The following is a 21,864-nucleotide window of genomic DNA, read 5'->3' as shown; positions in this document are numbered from 1 at the left end:
CTCGCAGGCTCTAGAGCGCAGGCTCAGCTTAGCTGCTCCGTAGCATGTGGGATCCTCCCGGACCAGGGCTCGAACCCGTGTCCCCTGCATTGGCAAGCGGATTCTTAACCACTGGACCACCAGGGAAGTCCTGAGACCTTTCGGATTTTTTTTTTTTACCACTTCCAGGGAATCCCAAATTCACTCCATCTGGTAGGGAAATTTTCCCAACATTACCTTTGTAGACACTAAAACAATAGCTTTTTTAGTATCCAGGGACTGCAAAAAACTTACATTTCCATACTAATTCAAATCTTAAGGCTCCAATAACCTCTCATTTTGTAGTGAATATTCATGAACATTTGCTCTGTGTTCAGTGTAATGCAATGAGATTTTAAAATTCATTTTTATTCTCCAGTGGGAAGCAGCTTCAGAAATTTAGGAACTAGTCCACCAGAGTGGACACGATTTTTGAGTAACAGTCCTAAATTGCCTGGACGTTTGTCATGTCTGAGTTGAAAAATACAAATGAATGTGTTGCTTGTTCCATAAATCTGGTACAGGAATACCTTATATTTGCATTGAGAAAAGCATCTTTTACTTTAAAAACAAAAGTCAGCACAGAATAAGACTAGATGCCTGCTCCAGGAGAAAACAAAGAAACAACAACAGCAAAAATAAAATCCCTCAGTCTACTATTCATATGTTCTTATTGGTAGTCAGATACTGAAAGTGAATAGATGTGACTGCTCATCTTCAGAAAGATCAAAGAAAATAGCTATTCCTTTTGTGTAAATACCCATCTTTACATAAAATCTATGAAGTCACTAAAATATCATTACCAGCCTTTCAGTACTTACTGCACAGTGATTATGCAACAAACCTTAAAATATGGGAAACCTTACATGCATTCCAAAGGAAACATAAGGTGATATACCTGAATTGTTTCCTCTAAAAATGTGCCAGTCAAAATATACAAATTAATGTACTGTCATCTATACCTGGAGGAAAAACAAAATCTAAATTCAATATTGGTAAGGAATGATGTTCAAACTAGTTTATAGGTAATGAACACATGGCAAAGAGGAGAGAAAATGCCCAAGTGCTCATTTTTTTATACTTGCAAATAATTTTCCTCACTAGTACAGCATAAACTGATCCAAATATAAAAATGACTCATCCTTTCTTGAATGGCAAAAATAGGTCCAATCTTTTCCATGTCATCATTAAATTAATCTGTATATTCACCTTTCTTCAGGATGCTTCCTTGTTTCTTTGTGTAACCACCAAGCTGACTGGACTACTAATTACAGACTCTGTGAACATTCCTGCTAAAACATTTGCCATTTTCACCTAAAACAGGATGTTAGAGCAAAGTATTTTAACTGTGTCATTTAGGTCCGCTTAATACAGATAACAATATTTTGGTTTTTTAACAGTTCTTTACAGTTTACCAATTATTTTCATTCACATTAAGAGGGAAGCATAGCAAGGAGAGTCTCCTATAAAGCATGGACATCACCAGTGTCAGTCATTTGAAGAAGACTGCAATAGTAGCCTTATAAAGAGAGCAGAACTGCCTCCTATTGCTTTTTCAGACTCTTTTGGGCCTTAGAACAGCGGTCCCCAACATTCTTGGTACCAGGGACCAGTTTTGTGGAAGACAATTTTCCACAGACGGGGCAGGGTGCAGGGGGATGGTTCAGGCGGTAATGGGAGCGATGGGGAGCAATGGGAAACGGCAGATGAAGCTTCGCTTGCTCGCCCACCACTTAGCTCCTGCTGTGCGGTACTGGTCCGCAGCCCCGGGGGTTGGGGACCCCTGCCTTAGAGGATGCTCCAAAGCAGAAGGAAAAAGATGGCACCTGACACGTTAAGTAACTTGCCCAAGTAGGGGAAGCAAAGATTAAGATAAATAAGCCTCACTGTATAAGCAATTTGCCCATTGTATGTTTCTCCCAGGGATTACTTTGCTCTCTCTAGATCTGAATGAAGTCTTGGATCAGGATAGAGTAGTACTTACAAAGACAGACCTTGAAGTCACACTGACTGGGCTGGGATCCTGGCTTGGCACTTTGTAGCTGGGTAAACTTATGCAAGTCACTTCACCATTCTGGGCCTCAGTTCCTCCATAATTACAGTACCTACTCCACAGGTTTTGGTGAGGATTCAATAAGTTAATCTGCATAAAGTGCTTATATAGTATCTACCATGTGCCTGGCATTGTTGTACGTGTAATTAAATGTTTCCTCTTAATCTCAAGTGTGATTTGCACCATTTTGGGAAGATGTATGAGTTCACTTTGGGGTGAATAACACCTCCTTATGTCAGCACATTTGCAATAGGAGTTAGTGAGACCTCAATGGGAAGATGAATATTAGAGGGAAATGTTGGTGCTATAAAGTTTGTCTTTTCCTTTATAGGTGAGATTCTCTCTCCATTGCTAAAATTAGAAGTACAGGGCTTTAATTATATTAGGGAGACACTGGATTTCCCTATAAGCTCTTAATTTAGTTAATATGTATCAAGTATCTGTTATGTGATGGACAGTATGCCATGTGCTAGAGATACATACATTATGCTAATTGTGTACATTTAATAATGTTGCAACCTTCTACAAGGCAGGATCTGTTTTATTCTTTTTTGTATGCTGCACGATGCTTTACTCATAAAAGGAGAATAATAAATATCTTGAAAGTTTAACACATCATTTAAGTAGAAATTGACAAATGTATGAGCATTTTGTTTATAAAGCATTAATTATTCATACTGACATTCTAGAAATATATGTGCCTGCAACTCAATTGGAAAAATAAGATGACTGAATAAATCCAGCTCTTCAAAGATGTCAAGAGTCTGTTTAGCTGACAAATATGAAGCTCTGCCAGACCTCTATATTTTGGCAAACCTACCCCCCCACCCCCCTGCACTACCAACTGACACCCACCTGCAGGCTTAGATCAATTCTTACATGAGTTTGGAACTGGTTGAGTTGCTCTAGTCCCACATCCAACGGAGTTCACTATCAGGCAAAATTCAATAACCACAGATTCCTGCAGTGTCCCCTTGGTCCATGAGCTATAACTCTCGGCCCTGTCTTCCAGTTTAGAGAATGGCGTCCTTCACTGGTTTCTTTCCAGCAATCTCTTGAGCCTGAGATCCTGCTTTATGCTTGCAGTTTCCCTTTTCCAGGCAGGGGAAAATTGAATTTTAACACAGAAACTTCTGGCCCCGGTTTCTAATGGTCAACTTGCCTCTCTGCCTGATCGTACAAGAACTGCCAAGACTCTTTGACATGCTGTTCTCCCTACTTGTCGTTGAACCACTCATTCTCACCACAGCCTTCCGCTCAGGCTCCAACACCTTACACCCACCACGACCAACCACGTGTTGGAAACAGAGATCACCATTGCCCTTGAACATCATAGTTGCCACCAGGTCTGAGCCTGTGCTGTCAATTCCAGCCCCTGCCTAGAGTAACAGTTTTGATGAATAGCCCACAATGCCTCCAGGTAATACCAACATATGACAACATACATGATTTTTCCTTCGTAAATGGATATCACCGTGTCTTGCAAGAATTTTTAATTTCCTTAGGCGAAAACAATGCAAAGCAAATATTTACCGATGCACAGTGAAAAATGATGGATAAATGCGTTAGCATGCCCATCCTCTGGGAGCATGAATTCTGAAGCATGTTCCATACAGTTTCTCAGAGGGCTCCCCAGTAAGTCTGAAGCTCTAGTTGCTCACAAATATGATTTCCTCAATAATGCACTCTTATTTTGTGCTTCTAGGGATCAACTCCCAAATAAACTGTCTGTACCCAAGTCCTTGTCTCAGAATCTGTTTAAACTAAGACACCTCTCAAATTATGTCAAACCCAAATTATCTTGTTTCCTTTCAGTTAAGGTAACATATCTGAAGGTACCTTCCTAATGACAAAGTTTCTTGGCATAGCACAAACAAATCCTCTTTCAGGATGACTGGAATGCTCACATTTCAATACATTTCACACCAGCCATATTCTTTAATACAAATAGGAAAAATGGACTGCTTTTTTTCATCTTTAAGAAAAAATGAATTTATTGAAAGAGTACCAAGAGATTATATAATTGATAAGAATTGTGGAGAATTGGGCTCAGCCAATACACAGGAACTCAAAGATGCTGTCATAGAAATGTTCTACTTAGATTTTCACCACTGGTGCCAGTGGTACTGGACAGGCATCATCGTACTGATGCAATGTCACAGGTTGGGTTCACCAGAGGAATTCACCGAGGTGGAGTTTGGGGTAAAAGATGTTTATTAGGAGTTGAAAACTGTGAAGAGAAGGGAAAGAAAGCAGGGCTGGGCAGGGCAAGAATTGTGATACAGAGCCAGCAAAGCCTCTGCCAACCCGGCAGGGAGCTCAGGAGCAGGTTATGTCCATAAGATGGTCCTGCATTAGGCTGAAATGGCTGTCTTTATATAATCACTTTGCTCAGTCACCAGATGCAGACTGCCCAGGAAAGGGCGTGACCCTCACCAAGGTGGCTTTCTGCAGCTACAATAGATCCTAAAGTTGCTGACAGTTGGAGGCTAGCTGCTGACCACACTCCCTACAGCTGGGTAGCAAGTCTTTTCTCAAATGGGGAATCCAAGTAGCTTATCTCTATGTATATCACATGGACTCTTATTTGGCCAACCCCCCAATATAATTTAAAACTGGCCTGTACCAGTGTATCACCCTTCAGGATTCACAGTCTTAGGTGAGAACAGTTGATTGGCCATGCTTCTATAATGGACACACAGTAGATAGGGAAGAGAACTCCTTTCCCTTCCTAGGTTTCAATAGTGGGAGCTGGGCTCCTATCCACCTATCTCTTTTGGATTCATCCTAAATAGGAAGAGAGTTCAGAACTGAGGCCATCAAAATTACAGCAGCCTGCTTTAGTCCCCACTTTTGGCTATCCAATATCTCTATCCGTATACACCTTTTCCCTCCCTCCTTCCTTCCTCCTTCTTTCCTTTCTTCCTCCCTTCCTCCCTCCTTCCCTTCCTCCCCTCCTTCCTTTCTTCCCATTTTTTACTGTCAAGGAAAAAAATTCCTCACCTAACACAAGGTATCCCTCTCTTTTCCAGCTGACAGTGCCTCCACTTCAGTTACTGCTTCCAACTCCTCACCCAGATCTTTAATGATATGCGTGTTTTGGTATTCTTCAACTATAAACTAAATTCCAAAATTAACTACCAACAAACACTCTATAACAGAGAAGAAGGTGAGTATAAAAGCGAATTTAGTTAAAACATTTAAATTTATACAACAGGGAAAGAAAGATGAGTAAGTGCTATAATCCTTTCTTTTGCAAGTCATCATGAGGTCATCGTTGATATTTATGACTTATTTGCTCCACTGTTTTTGGTGTCCTTTGTCTTCAGCCACTCTAGCTACTCTTTCCCAATGGGTGATCATATTCAAGCCCATGGTCTCAAATAACACTAAGTATCAACACTGCTAAATTTCAGTCTCCAACCTAAGCCTCTCTTTTTCCCTTGGCTCATATTTGTATTTCCTTGCTAGAGAACATCACCCGAAGGCTCTACATTCACCAGACACCTAAAACTCAGCTTGCCCCAAGTTAGTCATTCCCTTCTCCAAGCCGCAAGCAAAACATATTCTTCCAGTATTCTCTGACCAAGACATTTGACCTTGAAGTCTTCCTGACACTCCCTGTCTACCAATTCTCCACTTAAATATCCTACTGGTGACAGATTTGTAAATTCTACTTTTTAGGTATTTTCCCAGCATCCCCTACCCTTTATCGTCCCCTCCACAATTCTTTTAGATCAGCTCTCCACCTTTCTCAGTAGAGCAGTTATAATAGCTTTGGAAGGAATTCTTCTGCTCAGTAATCAATCTCTTTTAGTATATTCTCAACTTCTCTGTCAGGGTAACTTTGTAAAATGGAAACTAGCATGCTTCCAGGGGCTCCCCATTGCCCTCAGGATTAGGTCCAAGGTCTCCTTCTCTTCTGATTCCTACTACATGCTTAGGAGTCCCACAGAACTTTGACACCCTCATTCTTCTCTCTTATAAGGAGTTAGGGACTTCTTGGTGTTGTACAACTGGAGCAGGAGAGGATGTGGGGCGGAGGGAGGCAGTTATCATAGAATATAATGTGAATGGTACCCCTTGGAGTATAACATTGTACTCTATGGGAATGGTGCCCCTGAGCTTATGCAAGGGCAAAAAAATGGGTTTTACCTCCATGATTCCCACTGCTTTTAATTCCTGAAATTATCCTCATTCTATACTCCCATTTTAGGCTGAGTCTCCCTTCTCTTGAAGTTGTCTGTTGTTTTTTTGTTTTTGTTTGGTTTGCTTTGGTTTTAGCCACGCCATGCAGCATGCAGGATCTTAGTTCCGCAACCAGGGATCGAACCTGTGCCCCCTGCATTGACAGCGTGGAGTCTTAACCACTGGACTGCCAGGGAAGTCCCTGAAGTTGTCTGTCTTTATTCTGCTTTCCCTAGTCTAATTAGCCTGGTTCAAGCTAATATTTTTCCTCCTCAAGATATTTACCTCTACATTTTTCATAACTTATTACACTGTTTTGCAAATATCTTAAAACTCTCAAAGCCACAACTTCTCTAGTAACTTTTTAATTTGTCGGAATCATGGTAATTCTGGGTGCTTTTTTCTAAAACCTGCATGCCTTCGTTTTATTGACATCTAGCTAGTACTGGAGTTTGCATCAGTAAATGAAATGTTTTTTAACACAAAATAGAGCATGAAATGTGTCCTATGAATTATTTATCGGATATACAACATGCGTCCAAGAATAGCTTATATTATCCACAGTTTCAGTAAATGTAGTAACCAAAAGACAGAGTATTTTTAAAAGGGCTAAATTCAAAGTACCAGAGACTTGCCTTTATATTTGATGAGCTAGAAGTCAAGGCAGGGCAGGACCAAACCACAGTTTTGGGTTCCTGAGCCACCTCTGAAGTGGATTAATCAATTGTGCTCTACGCATAACGGTACAACAGGGAACTCAAGGAGTAAACACACAAACACACACATGCACGCACAGCACACATGGATGCACACACAAGTGTCTGCATATACATGTAACTCTTTTTAAAGGAGAGCTTTGGTCTGCTTCCCAAGTAAGAGTGCAAGGCTCAGAGATACAGTTTTCTTCCCCCCACACGACTCTATTTTCACATGATTTCTACATGACATTTCCTATTTCTCCATTTTTGTGGCCTTACCAACTACTATTGACCTTGAAACAAGCTCCAAGGTGGCTCAGAGGGAAACAAGAAGAAATGGATCCTGAGTTGAGAATGATCCCTGGTCTTTCCCTCCAGTCCTACTAGTTCCTGGTACCTAATTATTTATGCCTTTGCTCTCCCCAGGCTCTCTCAGGATACTGGCCTTTCCAGCTTCTCTCTCCCAGAGAATATCTGTGCTTCAGATTACTTTACCTGGGAAAGTAGAAAGCAGCTTCTACTTTCCCCTGGTTGAATTTAATTTTATTTCCTGCCCTGACTTTAACCTTCCTAAGTCCAAAAGAATGATTTCTCAGTCCTTGCTGGTCAAGGCAACACCTCCCAATTTAGTATCTTCTGTGCATTTAAATATCTCTCTGTTTACACGGCAAGATATGTCTTCAATTCAGTAAGCTGCTGTTCGTCATTCCCTTTTTGTTAGCTTTTTCTCCCTGCCCTTTACATTCATTTTAGTCTGTATAACAGGATTTAATTAACTCTTCAAGGGCTATTTCTCGATGCAGTATCCATAACTGTGATTAGCAGGGAGTTGGACTGCGATGGCACTTGTCAAAGTTACAGACTCACAGCTAATTCTGCTTCACTTTGACAGTTTTGCACACCACTGATGGATAATAAGATTGCTTATGCAAAAACCTTGGAATTCTAGAACAGTAAATGGAAAATCTTGATGAAAGAAAGAACACAATGCAAGTTAAACCACAATATCTAATTGGCCTCATAACCTCAAAAGAAATGTAGTACAAAATATCACTCCCACGTTATACTAGAAAGAAATTAAACAACAGTAAACAAAAACAATAACAGTAATGATAATAAAACATAGGGCACATTAAGTTAACATTTATCTCAGCATAGCCTGCTGGTGATTATTTTAGTGTCTTTTTTTTAACTTTTTATTGAAGTACAATTTGCGTATAGAAAAAGCACACATAAACATGCTGCTCAATGAATATCCCAAACTAAATCTGCCCATGTAATTAGCACCAAGATCAAGAAACAGAACTAACCAGTACACCGGAAGCTCCCCACTCATGATCTCTTCCATTCACTCTCCTACCTAAGGGAAACCACTATGCTGACTTCTAATAATAAGATTAGTTTTACCTGTCTTGGGATTTTATACAAATGCAATCATACAGCATATATTTTACATCTGATTTCTTTCATGTAACATTATGTTTGTGAAATTCATCCATGCTGTTACACGAAGTTGTAAATTTTTCATTCTTATGACTGCACAGAATTCAATTCAATTGACTGACTATACCACAATTTATTCATTCATTACACTATTGATGGGCATATGTGTAGTTTCCATTGTTTGACTATTCGTAATAGTGTTGTTATGAGAATCCTGGAATGGGTCTTTGGTAAACGTATGTGTGCATCTCTGTTGGGTATACAGCTAGGAGTTGAATTGCTGGCTTGTAGGGTATAAGTATACTTCGATTTACTAGATACAGCCAAACAGTATTTCCAAGTGATAGTACCAATTTATTCTCCCACCAACAATGTAGTGTCTTATTTATATATCTTTTAAATATCCTCCTCACCCTGCCAATGTTTTTTGAAAAAGAAAGCATGCCATTCAGTCCTGTTCTTTAACCAGTGGATCCAATGACAGTTATAAAATATCAGCTGGAAATATTCTCTCTGTTTATATAATTCTCTTCTGCTGCTCAAGGGAATGTGATCTGTTCTTTAGATCACAAAGCAACATGTGACAGCACCTCTCATGCAATAGGTACTTAGAAACATTTGTTGAATCAATTAAGTCAGAAGAGAAGAATCAAGAGGACTATTCATTTTATGACTCACCTGTTAAAATTTATTTAAATATACAGGTAAATCTAATAAAAATGAACATAGGAAGAAATAATTTATACACATTTGTGTGCTTTTTTTAAGAGCCAATCAATCATTTGTGGGGAAGGAGGTTGTAATGCTGGAATGAACTTGTTAATACAGTCAGAGGAGAAAAAGATTCAGACTAAAAATGACTCACTTGATGTTGATATCATTAAAGACAATAAGATAATAATGTTACAAGTAATTTTTAAAAGATGACCAGTGGGTGAATACGAATCTCTGTAAGACAGGTCTGTGCCATACTCAATTTTTTTAGCCTTTATAGTGTTTAGCATAAGTAGTAGATACAATGTGATGATTTGTGAAATAAATGACTGAAAAATAAAACAAAACAAACAAGCAGGAAACTCTCAGTAGTCCATTGCATCTAATTAGTTCCTTTATTTAAAGCACCGAAAGTGACCGTCATGGGAACGAATAGCATGTTTAGAGAGCAAACAGGAGATGAGAAAAGAGCTGGTTATATGATGAGAAGAAAACCTGTTTGCGGGCTATGCTTAGAGTAGTATTTTACTTTTAACCCTTCCGGCACTGCCATTCTCAAAATAGTTCCCTGGGCATCAACAATTAAACTAAATAGAATATTGTGATTTCTAATCATTTCTCCAGTGAGAAATTATGAGCTTTTACACATGCAGGCACAGCATTTTATTTTAAAATGTTTTCCAAGAGCTTTTACTGTTTTTTCTGCTTATTGTTCTTAAGGTCTAGATTAAGCTAAGGTAAATTATGCCTTTTGAAATAGTTCAATAACTAGGACATTTTGTAAAAGTCTAATCTCAGAGGATAGATCCATACTGCATACTTTCTGGTGATAACCAACATCCAGTTCCTTTTAAAGAATAGATGGTCGTCCTAATGTTTTAAAGTGAATCCCCCAAGTAATCTAATAGTTGTAAAACATTTAGACACTATGCATAGGCTGTGACAATAAGCAAGAACAAAGATGAAATGATAAGACTCACTCCCTGATTTATCTTTAATGCCTCCAAAGCAGAAATGGACATTTTTATATCTGAGGATGTCCTATTTGCTAGTTTAGAATCTATGCGCTTTTCTACTTAACTGTCAAGAAGATATGGGTGTTGGGTTTTATTAATCTGGTGTCTATCTTTTCCTTCCTAAATTCAGAATGCACCTAAAATTTTCTGGATATCAAATATGCTGATGAGTCATGAAATCAGCAGGATTCGGAGATGCAATTTAATGAGGGGATTCTGAATTGAACCTCAGCTCCAAGAAATCACATTTCAAGGGGAATTGTATGGCCAACTCCTAATTATGCAAGAACTCACTTGACTAGTCAGCAGATGGACCAGACCACTTGATTTCTTTTACCCTCCCACTTTCTGACCTCGGAACATTTCCTTATTCATTATCAGCTTCAGAGGGTGCGAAGGAAAGAAGAAGGAAGGTGTGACTCTAATAAATCCTTACTTAGATTAAGAAGGTTAAGAAACATAGGAGAAGAAAAATGTTTTTAACTTTAATAATAATTTTCCATATTATCTATGGGTTTTAAATATTCTTAGCATAACACGGTGACCAAGGATAAGAGAGAATAACTTAAATTTTTGGAAATGTTCTAAAGTTGAATTATTCTGTGATTGTGCTATTAGAGCCTTGAGGCAAGAGAACAAACCAGTGGATAGGGGTTGGGGGTTTACTGGGAAGAATTGGATGCTTCCATCTACAACTGTTTTGGAAAAAGGATAATTCAGCTGTGCTGGGAAAGAGCTATTTTCATGGCTAGGTGGAGGGGATTCAGTGATTCGGCCAAGCAGGGATTAAATTGTCAGCCAGGGGTAGAATGTATTAGAAATATTAAGGAGGAAAATATAGAAAGAGGAAAGTGAGGAGGAAACCTGCCAAATGTTATGTAGAGCTTAGGGCTCCCAGGCTTCTGTTTCAGGAACCTTAGTCCCAGCTCCCTGTTCACTGTGAAACCTTGAGAAAGTCACTGATTTCTTTAAGCCAGAATTTCCTCATTTTTCAAATGAGGATAATTTCTTCCATATGCAACATGTATCTTTTGTTATAAAGAACAAGTGAGATTTGTATGAAAACTTTTTGAGAATTACTTTTTAAAACATATAAATTGAACAAAGGTCCTTTTGGAGGATGAGTTTAAAGGGTGGTGGAAACAATTAAATTGTTCCAACTTGAGACTTCTGCAAAACCAGAACAGACATCCAGGTGAATTTGCATTTCTGGAGCACATTGAGGGAGAAATGGTGAAGGGAAAGTGGGGAGAGAAGAAGGGAGAGAGTCTAACATGTATTGAATATTTGCTACACGCTGGGAATATTATATTTATTATATCATTTAATCTCTCACCAACCCTGTGAGATGGTTATTATTTTCCCTATTTTACAGCAAAGGCTCCGAGTGGTTAAGGAACTTGTCCAAATTCACACAGCTAGTAAGAGTATGAGACAAGACTTGAATCAATGTGTACTTGGTCTTATACTCAGGCTTTATTAGCCCACCAGAGCATCTCTAAATTGTCCACTGAAGAGCCCTTCAATGTCACAGGAGAGGAAATGGGAAGCCCAAAGCATTCAGTTTGTGCCAACTGCAAGTCCCAAGTTTCATGGAGGTCTCAAGTTTTTGGTTTTCTTTTCTTTTCTTTAAAATTTGAGGAAATGTTGCAAACTACTTCATAACCTGTTTGTTTTAATATCAAATAATACCTTTAGTGATTCTCCATTCAATATAATTAGGACTCCAAAACAATGAGCTACATTAATTTTACAGCTTTAGATGCTCCTTGCTATACTGTCAGCTATTCTTTAAAGATGGTCTGACCAACGATTAATACTCCCAAAGAAAGAAGGGAGACAAGAATATTTCCACTGTTACAGGCTGCTAATTTTCAACTTAATGCCTAGATTTTGCTTTAGGACAGTGGTTTTTCATTAAGTCTTCACTTTTCAGCAGAGATTTGTGTGGAGCCACCGAAATATGTTTTGGCAGCCCCTGGAATTTGTCTCATGTTCTTCAGAGAAGAGACCTGTGAAGCCCAAAGAGCCAGACTGCAATATTCAAGCCTAATAAAAGCTTCAGACATTAGAGGGCCATTTGTTTTCCTAACTCCCCTTCTATGACATGTTAGGAATATCAGTGAAGAAGGTAAGAAAACTGTCTATTCTAAATTGTAAAAATGAATAAATATATTGGGCAGAATAAGAGCCAGGGTTCTCACTGTAGAGAAGGGAGATACAAACATGGGAATGGGAAGTCTTGAATAAAACTTGTGGTGCTGAACGGGAGTTGGATGTGATCTACCTGAGGTTGTGTGTGTGTGTGTGTGTGTGTGTGTGTGTGTGTGTGTGTGCGCGCGCGCATATATAGCAAGAGATGTATAAGGTACGTGCCACGTAGGTGTATATATGTATGTATACATACATACAAACACATGTATCCTACCTCTGTTCACTGAAAAGGCCTAGAAGCAATGACATTCCAGTAGCAATGAGCACACTTATCACTCATATCTTGGTTTCTAATTACTATTCTCTGCTAAAAGAACCAGAGCCCCTTGGCAAACTGGCTGATTTCAGAGCACGTCAAAACTTGAAGGAGTTCCTACTGGCCAAATCTGGGGAAATCTGAACATAAAAATAAGTAAATAATGATAGTAACATATTATAATCCAATGAATAAAATAGTAATCCACACATATATAAATATATAAATAATAAAGGAGGAGAAGAGAAAGTTGCTTATTACAGTATAATGTCAACTAATAATGTCAGAAGTAATGGAGTTGGAAAATCACCATTTGACAATCAGCATAGTAATAATCAATCCAGGCTAGAATCATCAATAGTTGTTAAACCAGTAGGTAAACAAGTGGGTGAAAGTTTGATATGGAACAGGATACTTACATAGTCTCAAGGTATCTTCCCACAGATTATCAATTACAAAAGGAAATTTTTATAGTGAAAAACCTAGTGAACACGACCTTAACCAAGTGATAAAAGTTAACATCACTAATAATGATTTAAAGGGTATCGTGTGGCTCTTCACTTGGTGCACTGAGAAGACATAACCTGGTTTCTGTAGTACTTAATGCCAAAATTGCATAACCTAAACTTAATCTCGAGGAAACATCAGGAAACGCTAATTGAAGAGCATTCTACTAAATAATTGGTTTTTCTCTTCAAAAACATCATGGTCATGAAAAACAAAAGACTGGGAACTATTCCAGACTAAAGACTAAAGACATTAAATTCTATAGGTGATCCAGATTGTATCTTTGACTAGGATAAAAAATATATATCCCAATAAAAGATATTATTGAAAATTTTGATCAAATTTTAATGCAAACTTTGGATTAAATAATAGCAAGTTATTAATGTAAATTTCCTGATTTTGTTCATTGTCCTATTGTTATATAAGAAAATGTCTTTATCCTTAGTATCTAAAAAACTGAACTATTACATACTGAAGTTTTCAGGGGTAAAGAAGAATGCTATATGCAGCTTACTCTCAAATGTTTCAGGAAAAATGTCAGAAAGAGAGAGAAAGAGAATAGGTCAGAATGTAAATATTTAGTAAATCAGGGTAAAGGAGTTCTTTGTACTATCTTTGTAACTTTAAATTTGAAATTACAGCAAAATTTAAAAGTTACAAAATCATAATAAATTCAAATTCTATCCTTAATCTCTCCCAAATTAATATCCTATAGCAAATGGGAAGAGAGATCATTTGCAATTTTAAATTTCTTTCTACATTTGCTGTTGGTAGTTCATAATAGTAATTATTCTTTGTTTTGACATTGTCTTCATTTAAATACTTCTCCAGTATGTTTGTGAGTGTGGATGTGTGTTTTAATTTTGTGAGTGTGTGTACTCTATTCTCCCTTTCTTCACTTGAGTATTTTCACTGTCACATGGAAGACTGTGGTGCCTGAAACTGTATCCACTAGAGGTACATTTTCTTCATTCTCTGGTATGTGATGTGTAAAGCCTAAACCGCTCAGGGTCTGTTTATATTTTAAGGTCAAGTAACAGTCTATGTTAGAGAGTGCTCTGGATTTTGTAGTCAGATTAATCTATTTCAAAGCCCCTCTCTGCCATTAACTAATTTAAATCTCAGTTTCTAAATCTTAACTAACACAGGATTATTGTGATAATCAGTTACCAATTATGTAAAATGCCTGGCACTCAGTCAGTAATCAACAAATGGAGAGTATTTTAATTCCATTCTGCTGTTTTGCACAATTATACCTAATGTTAACGTTCCTGTAGTTCCCACACCTCTATGCAAAGGGATATGCTATACTGTGCCAGTTGCAAGACAACTAACAAACTAAAACTCTTTGAAAAGGAAACTGGCAGTAATCTCAAAGATTAGCTGATCCAGCCTCCGCTTCTGAATTTTTTTTAACTGAAGTATAGTTGATTTACAGCACTGTGCTAGTTTCAGATGTATAGCATGGTGATTTGTTGTGGGGTTTTCTTTTGCAGATTATATTCCATTATAGGTTATTACAAAATATTGTGTGCTATACGATTTCACTTATATTTGGAATCTAAAAAATCATATAAGTGAATCTACACACAAATCTGATTTTTTTAGGTTTTTTTTTTTTTTTTTTTTTTGCAGTACACGGGCCTCTCACTGTTGTGGCCTCTCCCGTTGCGGAGCACAGGCTCCGGATGCGCAGGCTCAGCGGCCATGGCTCACGGGCCCAGCCGCTCCGCGGCATGTGGGATCCTCCCGGACCAGGGCATGAACCCGTGTCCCCTGCATCGGCAGACCGACTCTCAACCGCTGTGCCACCAGGGAGGCCCGAATCTGATTTTTTAAAACGATTTTTATTTGTTCCTTCAGATAGTTTAAAAAATTAAACAGATCTACTAGGCTTATAAGAAAAACATATGAATAAACAGAAGTCCCCTACTCACCTCTCTACTCTATACCCCAGAGGCCTTTTAGCTATTTATTCTGATGTTAACATCCATATATATATATATATATATACATACATACATACATATATATATATATATTTTTTTTTTTTTGGCTGTGTTGGGTCTTCGTTGCTGCACACGGACTTTCTCTAGTTGCGGAGAGAGGGGGCTACTCTTTGTTGCAGTGCACGAGCTTCTCATTGTGGTGGCTTCTCTTGTTGCAGAGCACAGGCTCTAGGCGCACGGGCTTCAGTAGTTGCAGCACGGGGGCTCTAGGGTGCACGCACTTCAGTAGTTGTGGTGCATGTGCTCAGCAGTTGTGGCACACGGGCATAGTTGCTCCGCGGCATGTGGGATCTTCCCGAACCAGAGATCGAACCTGTGTCCCTGCATTGGCAGGTGGATGCTTAACCACTGCACCACCAGGGAAGTCCCATACATATATTTTAAATATATGTATATATTTTATATATATATATATATATATACACGTTTATACTGTTTGATTTTGATATGTCTGTTTTAGACACAGTTGCATTGTTTTCCAACTTCTAATGTTGCAAAGAAGTCAAATGTTACCCTTACTTCATATACTTTTAAGTGATCTAATTGTTTTTTTCTGGAATAATTTAGGATCTTCTCTTTATCTCTGGAGTTCTGAGGCTCCAAATAAAGTACATTGGGACAGACTTTTTTTCATTAATTTATCCTTGTAGGGCTCTTGCAGTTTGGAGACTCAAGTCCATCAATTCTGGGGAATGTTCTTGCACTATTTTTCATAGAACACAGAAAATAATTCTGGGAAGAAAGTTATCACTTTCTGAAACTTTTATTTGCCTGTTGTACCACTAATTAAAAAGAAAAAACCTTTTGCCTTTATTCTAAATCATTTTGCCTTTTGGTTCCAATTTCTAGGATATTTCCATGACTGAATATTCTAATATTTTAATCAACTTTCTTATTTTTAATTGTATTTTTAATTTCCAAGGACTCATTCTTAATCTCTGATGATACAAGTTAAGTTCTTCTGTTCTCTACATTATGTCAATTTTTTGGTCTCTTTTTTGTGTTGAAATCTTTCCCCAAATATTTGGTGATTTTTTGGTGGCCCATTTATATTTAAAGATGAGACAACAAAAAGTTGATCAGAAGTTTTGTCCATGGGAGGGCCTTGTTGACCATGGACTTCACAATTAAATAATCAAACGGCCAAGCATATTTTTCATTGAAAACTCCCCAGATGTCAGTATCTATGGATCTTCTCTCTAGGGGAGTTTAGTCCCATCAGCAAATAATCTTCCAGTCACTTACCAGGGGAGTCTGAGGCTGGGTGTCTTTGTTCTGGTGTTGAGTGAGAGTAGAGAACTGGAGTTTCACCTTTACTATGCAGAATTTCACTCAATCCCCTTTTACGATCTGTCTTGAAGTGCAGTAATGTCTTCCAGTGCTCATAGATTTCACAGGCATTACCAGGTGCTCTTTCACCAAGAAGCCATGGCCTTACACAGTGTAGCAGACTGCTGAAGCTTTGGTTACAGGGCCAGCTGGGAAAAAGTCACCTTGCAACTCTCAATATGTGGTGCTCTCTTCCTTATAATTATAACACAGGAGTCCGGAAACCAACAGATATCAATAGGAGTGTCCCCTCTAACTACTGTATCTAATAACCCACTGGAAGTATTTTTGTTCCAGTTACTACAAACTTTGGCTTAGTGTGTGTAGATGTCCTAGTGGCCAAGAGAGAAATCCTTGTACCAGAAAACAGAGGTATGGTTCCGACAGTAGAAGCTGAGACTGCTACCAGGCCATTTTGGGCTCCTCATGTCACTGAACCAACAGCCATAGGGTTACTGTACTGAGTAAGTAATTTATTCAGATTATCAGGGGGAAATTTGGTTGCTGCTACACAATATGGACAAGGACCATGTACAAACCTAGGGCATTCCCAGGGCACATTTTGGTTTACTCAATCGTCCTGATCCTGACAGATTTCATCATTGCAATAAAACCAGACATCACAGAATGGCCATCACTAAAAAGTCTACAAATAACAAGTGCTGGAGAGGTTGTGGAAAAAAGGGAACCCTCCTACACGCTTGGTGGAAATATAAATTGGTACAGCCACTATGGAAAACAGAATGGAGGTTCCTTAAGAAAGTCAAAATAGATTTACCGTATGATCCAGCCATCCCACTCCTGGGCATATATCTGGAGAAAACTCTAATTCAAAAAGATATATGGGCCAAAGACTCAAGATGGTGGAATAGGAGGACGTGGACTCCTTCGCTCCTCACAAGTACATCAAGAATACAGCTACAAATGGAACAATTCTCTCAGAGAACCTGCTGAACATTAGTGGAAGACTTTGGACACCTAAAAGGACAAGAAAAATCCCCTCGCACCCGGGTAGGATGAAAGAAAGAAAAAAGGAAAAGAGGAATCAAAAAAGGGACCAGCAACCCTAGCGGGAAGCTGAAGGTGAGGGGAGGTCCCCGCACTCAGAAAAGCTCCCTCACAGTGGGGAAATCAGCTGGGATAGAAAGGGACCTGTGGAAGATCAAAGGAGAATGCAGCAGACGGCCTGCGGAAGGGAACACAAAGTAGGAACTGCGAACATGGTCTGCGCCGCAGCTCTGCGCATCCCAGCCTGAGCTGTGAGCGTCCGGTTGTGGAGGGGGGCTGGGGGCTGGAAAATGGGGTTTGGAGAGTGGACCTAGGGAGGGGACAGCTGTTGGCTGTGAAAAGACAGCCTTGAAGGGACAGGAGTAAGGAGCTCACACCCGGGAAAATTTGTAGGAAAAGCCAGGGACACCATAGAAGCAAGGCGTCATTGTCGAGTGGCGCGCAAGGAGCAGGGCCGCCATTACAACCCCTTTCCCCACCTACTGGTTTCTTTGGCTTCCGCAGGCACTGCGAGGGGCTCCTGCCAGAGCGAGCGTGGCCCAGTCTGTTGCAACTGCCTGCCAGTCGCTGCTGCTGCAGGCAATTCGCACACCCCCGACTTGTGGCTGCTGCACCCCTCTCCGGCCTGAGGAAGTAAGTGTGCCCCAATAAGCTGCTGCTTTTGCTCCCTCTCGCCTGGGCAGGAGACAGATGCCTGAGGGTGGTGCACACGCAGGGGTGGGGCCAAAACCAAAGCTGAGCCACAGGGGCGGTGCGACTAAGGAAGAGGAACGGAAATCTTTCGGTGCAGCTGCACAAGCTGTGGAAACTGGCTTGGTAAATCACGCATCTCTGGAATACCTGAATAGACAATGAGTGTTCCCACAACTTTTACCAGTATAGGCTTAGCTGCAGTGGACTTTGGGGGCAATTACACGCAGGACTTGGGCCATGTCAGAGTCTGAGCTGACAGCACAGTGCCCACAGCAGGTCCAGAGACCTACCTAGAGATATTGGAGGGCCTCCTGGGGAGGTGGGGATTGCCTGTGGCTGACTGTGGGGGCAAGGACACTGACAGAGGAGGCCCCAGGAAAATATACTTATTACTCTCATTCTTTCTTTGTTTGTTTCGTTTGTTCCATTGATGGTATTGTTGTTTTATTGTTATTTTTTTATTTTTTTAATACATATTTTTTATTTTTCTATTTTTACTTTACTTTTCTGTAGTTTTGTAAAAGAATGAAATTAGAACACTCCCTAACACCATACACAAAAATAAACTCAAAATGGATTAAAGACCTAAATATAAGGCCAGACACTATCAAACTCTTAGAGGAAAACATAGGCAGAACACTCTATGACATAAATCACAGCAAGATCCTTTTTGACCCACCTCCTAGAGAAATGGAAATAAAAACAAAAATAAACAAATGGGACCTAATGAAACTTAAAACCTTTTGCACAGCAAAGGAAACCAGAAACAAGATGAAAAGACAACCCTCATAATGGGAGAACATATTTGCAAACAAAGCAACTAACAAAGGATTAATCTCCAAAACATACAAGCAGCTCATGCAGCTCAATATCAAACAAACAAACAACCCAATCCAAAAATGGGCAGAAGACCTAATTCTCCAAAGAAGACATACAGATGGCCAACAAACACATGAAAAGATGCTCAACATCACTAATTATTAGAGAAATGCAAATCAAAACTACAATGAGGGGCTTCCCTGGTGGCGCAGTGGTTGGGAGTCCACCTGCCGATGCAGGGGACACGGGTTCGTGCCCCGGTCCGGGAAGATTCCACATGCCACGGAGCGGCTGGGCCCGTGAGCCATGGCCGCTGAGCCTGCGCATCCGGAGCCTGTGCTCCGCAACGGGAGGGGCCACAGCAGTGAGAGGCCCGCGTACCGGAAAAAAAAAAAAAAAAAAACTACAATGACGTATCACCTCACACTGGTCAGAATAGCCATCATCAAGATATCTACAAACAATAAATGCTGGAGAGGGTGTGGCAAAAAGGGAACCCTCGTGCACTGTTGGTAGGAATGTTAATTAATACAGCCACTATGGAGAACAGTATGGAGGTTCCTTAGAAATCTAAAAATAGAGCTACCATATGACCGAGCAATCTCACTACTGGGCATATACCCAGAGAAAAACAGAATTCAAAAAGACACTTGCACTCCAATGTTCACTGCAGCACTATTTACAATAGCCAGGACATGGAAGGAACTTAAATGTCCACTGACAGGTGAATGGACAAAGAAGATATGGTACATATATACAATGGAATGTTACTCAGCCATAAAAAGGAACGAAATTGGGTTATTTGTAGAGACGTGGATGGACCTAGAGACTATCATACAGAGTAAAGTAAGTCAGAAAGAGAGAAACAAATATCGTATATTAACACATATATGTGGAATCTCGAAAAATGGTACAGAAGTTCTTATTTGCAAAGCAGAAATAGAGAAACAGACATAGAGATCAAACCTATGGATACCAAGGGGGAAAGGGGAGGGTGGGATGAATTGGGATATTGGGATTGACATATATACACTACTGATACTATGTATAAAATAGATAACTAATGAGAACCTATTGTATAGCACAGGGAACTCTACTCAGTGCTCAGTGGTAACCTAAATGGTAAGGAAATCCAAAAAAGGGGGGGACATATGTATACACATAGCTAATTCACTTTGCTGTACAGTAGAAACTAACACAACATTGTAAAGCAATTACACTCCAATAAAAATTAATTAAGAAAAAAAGATACATGCACCCCTATGTTCATAGCAGCACTATCTACAATAGCCAAGACATGGAACCAACCTAAATGCCCATCAACAGATGAATAAATAAAGAAGATGTGGTATATATAAATATATATGTATGGTGGAATACTACTCAACCATAAAAAAGAATGAAATAATGCCATTTGCAGCAAGGTGAATGGACCTAGAGATTATCATACTAAGTGAATTAAGTCAGACAGAGAAAGACAAAAATAATATGATATCCCTTATATGTGGAATCTAAAAAATGATACAAATGAACTTATTTACAAAACAGAAACAGACTCACAGACATAGAAAACGAACTTATGGTTACCAAAGGGGAAAGGGGTGGAGATAAATTAGGAGTTTGAGATTAGCAGATACATACTACTATATATAAAATAACCAGCAAGGTCCTACAGTATAGCACAGGGAACTATATTCAATGTCTTATTAAAAAAATCATAATGGAAAAGAAAAAAAACAGACAGCAAAGACTCAAATCCTTTAGAGATTAAAGTTTGGACTACTCCCCAATAAAGATTATCATCCAGCTTACACGCCGGCAAAGGATAAGGGCACATGTAATGTGAGGTAGAAGAAGGTAGTTATGATAATTAACGTAACCCTCATAACCAGCTACAGAAGAAGGGTCTAACACAGCTACAACTATGTAACTAATCCCTTTCCCACACTGTATTATATGAACTCTGGCGTTAGCTAATGTTTTATATTTTAGGTAAGAATATGATGGGACTTTTATCATCCTGCCATGATACAGCAGTTAATGAGACTTCACGTACTCCTCTGTTGGGAAAATGAAGGCTTCATCCTAATCCTAATGAAACACAAGAGTGGATAATTCAAAACAAAAGGAGCAGACTATGAAATGAGTTCTGTTTGATGCCCCGCCTTCTCCTCATCCATCTTCTACTAGCCTTTAACCTTTTCTCAGTCATTCTCAACCCCCCCCCCACCACCACCACCAGAAGACTCTCTTCTCCCCCAGAAGCTGACCTATGTGGATCACACCAATAGGTTCCTGCTGGGTTTGGTCAGTGGGGAACCCCGGCAAACAGTCTACAGGGACCTGAGGAGTGTGAGACAGGGTATTTACTCCTTTAGTTCTCTCCTTGAAAGGCTGCCTTGGGCTGGCCATTTTCCTCAGCTAAAGGTCACTCACTGTTTCTCTTAAGGTGACCAACTCTATACAACATTCTTTCCCCTTTCTCATATGCTTTCAAGCCTAGAATCATAACAAGGAGCCCTATGTTCCTACATGGAAATAAACCCTTCTTGAATTCTCCTATTTTAAATGTACCATCTCTATTTCCTATGGGGACCAGGTCTGGTTCCATATATATACCATAGTAGATTTTAGATAAACAGATTTTTTAAAATTCCTGTTGTGGGTTATTTAGTTCCCCCCACCCCCGGACCACACACATACATAGCTTAAATTTTTGCTCTCAATAACACTGCAAATATTACAGTTTGGCTAAATCCTAGTGGACATTTGTCTTAATTTCCCTAGGATTCATTTTTTGAAGTGAAATTGATGGTTCAAAGATAATTTTAAGTACCTTATTACAGATTTCCATATTGCCCTCCAGTAAACTTGTGACAACTTATGCTGATTTATATCA

At 39.3% G+C, this 21,864-nt stretch overlaps 1 pseudogene; it reads left to right on the top strand.

Moving 5' to 3' along the window:
• LOC149744337 (uncharacterized) overlaps nt 1-21,864 on the top strand; it is a 194,698-nt pseudogene that overhangs the window by 35,250 nt on the left and 137,584 nt on the right.

Source organism: Delphinapterus leucas, chromosome X (genome assembly GCF_059928025.1).
Source record: "Delphinapterus leucas isolate spDelLeu-1000000601 "Yukka" chromosome X, BTC_Dleu_Yukka2, whole genome shotgun sequence".
Classification (NCBI taxonomy): domain Eukaryota; kingdom Metazoa; phylum Chordata; class Mammalia; order Artiodactyla; family Monodontidae; genus Delphinapterus; species Delphinapterus leucas.
Note: the sequence above shows the minus strand (reverse complement) of the source record. Positions and strands in the feature narration are given on the sequence as shown.